This window comes from Myotis davidii, unplaced genomic scaffold (genome assembly GCF_000327345.1).
Source record: "Myotis davidii unplaced genomic scaffold, ASM32734v1 scaffold771, whole genome shotgun sequence".
In the NCBI taxonomy this organism is placed as follows: Eukaryota; Metazoa; Chordata; class Mammalia; order Chiroptera; family Vespertilionidae; genus Myotis; species Myotis davidii.
This window is the reverse complement of record NW_006282668.1, coordinates 422,108-424,223: the sequence shown is the minus strand read 5'-3', so window position 1 is coordinate 424,223 and position 2,116 is coordinate 422,108. Positions and strand designations below refer to the sequence as shown.

The 2,116-nt window shown below is 50.0% G+C and overlaps 1 long non-coding RNA gene across 1 annotated transcript in view; it reads right to left on the bottom strand.

Annotated features, from left to right (window-relative positions):
- Positions 1 to 290: 290 nt before the first annotated feature.
- The window catches only part of LOC107182316, a 10,158-nt gene continuing 8,332 nt past the window's right edge, over positions 291 to 2,116 (bottom strand). The window contains exon 3 of the long non-coding RNA XR_001513046.1: positions 291 to 368. This is a non-coding gene — a long non-coding RNA (uncharacterized LOC107182316). The remainder of the gene's footprint in view (positions 369 to 2,116) is intronic.

Sequence of the window (2,116 nt, the reverse complement as noted above, 5' to 3'; positions counted from 1 at the left end):
CCACAGCAGCTTTTCAGAACAAGCCCCCCTGTCACTCACTGCTTCGTTCTACAGGGCCCGGGTGGGGAGAGAGGGGAAAGGCCAGGAAAGAGGAAGGGTGCCAGGCCAGAAGGCCAGAGCCAGAGGGACCTTGGAGGGCTGTCCATTAACTTCAAGGCTCTCTTTTCGTAGAGGAGCAAGAGAGGGTCATGCCTCCCAGGAAGTTAGCGACTGGGCCACCCCTGGAACCGGGAGCAGCAGCCCCCTGGTGCTGTGCCACAGGGAACAGAGAATGAGGAATGTGGATGCACCCGAGTGCAGAGTCCTCATAGACATCGGCAGGCAAGGAGCGACTTGCAGGCATCTTCCTGGAGGTTCAGTATAGACGTCTCCATAGCGGAAAGAGGAAAGAGCAGAAGAGGAAGTTAGGGTGACTTGAGTGGCACGGGGGTGTGGGAACCCTAATCAGAGTACGCCGGACGTTCAAGGCCAATCTGCCATACGCAGGCACAAAAGCAAGGACACGGCAATCTTACTGTGTGCACTGCGCAGGCGTGCCTTTCTGTAGCCCAAGTACTGACGTCACTGTGTGGAACGAAGCCTCTTTTGTCTGAGTTGGTATAAAGATGCGTTGTTGGCCTGGCTGGTTTGGCTCAGTGGATAGAGCATTGGCCTAGGCCAGTGATGGCGAACCTTTTGAGCTCGGCGTGTCAGCATGTTGAAAAACCCTAACTTAACTCTGGTGCCGTGTCACATACCATAGCGGAAAGAGGAAAGAGCAGAAGAGGAAGTTAGGGTGACTTGAGTGGCACGGGGGGTGTGGGAATCCTAATCAGAGTACGCCGGATGTTCAAGGCCAATTTGCCATACGCAGGCGCAAAAGCAAGGACATGGCAATCTTGCTGTGTGCACTGGGCAGGCGTGCCTTTCTGTAGCCCAAGTACTGACGTCACTGTGTGGAACGAAGCCTCTTTTGTCTGAGTTGGTATATAGATGCGTTGTTGGCCTGGCTGGTTTGGCTCAGTGGATAGAGCATTGGCCCTCTGAAATCAATAAAAATATATTTTTTTTTTTAAAAAAGAGATGCATTATTGACCAGCAGGTGCGTACGTGGCTGCTTAGTATGGCTCCTGCTCTCTCCCTTCCTCTCTGTAAAAAATCAATAAAATATATATATTTTTAAAAAAAGAGATGCGTTGTTGACCACGTCAACAACGTGGCTGCGTGCGTGGCTGCTTAGTATGGCTCCTGTATTGGTGACTGTATTAGCAAGGGCTAATACTGGCTCCTATGTTTGTAGGCTCCTATGTTTACTGTAACTGCTTTGTAAGCTACTTTGAAGAACTGTTTTATCTAATGGCTCCTTGTTAGCAATGGCTACTTGGTCTGCAATGAAGACTCTCCTATAGCCTATGACTTCTCATGTCTTCTCCGTCTAATCCCCGGCGCCCATGACAGTCCAGTTCCTGGTGGAGAAGGACCTGGGCACCCAACAGGGGGCCAGGATGGGCAGAGAGGCAGAGGACTCATATCTGCTCATCCAGTTTCTCAGCCCTCCCCTTGCTATGCCTTGGAGACGGCTGAGTGACATCTGTGACATCATCTCGGCTGCTTCATACATGACCATGAACCAGCTGCATTTTGCTAGTCCTCATGCGAAGGGACATCAGAGCAGCCCAGCTTCCTCCCTGCTGTGTCTGGGACAGTTGGTCGCCACGGGAGAGTAATTCCCATTTCACAACTGAAGCAAAACGTCTTCCTTTTCTTAACAAAGTCATCACCAAAGGATGGAGATTTTCTACTATGTTCAGTCTCTTACTGGGACTGAGGGGAGCTGAGACGGACATACAAGACACTCACTCAAGACCCAGCCAGAAAAGGACTCAAAAGAAATGAGTAAGAGCTCGGCCGGGGTGGCTCAGTGGTTGTGGTCACGGTTTGATTCCGCATTTGGCACATGCCTGCGTTGCGGGCTCCATCTCCAGAAAGGGGCATGCAGGAGGCAGCTTATCAATGATTCTCTCTCATCACTGATGTTTCCATCTCTCTCTTCCTCTCTGAAGTCAATATATTTAAAAAAAGAAAAATATATATATATATTAAAGAAAGGAGACGAGTAGGATTTCCAAATTAACAG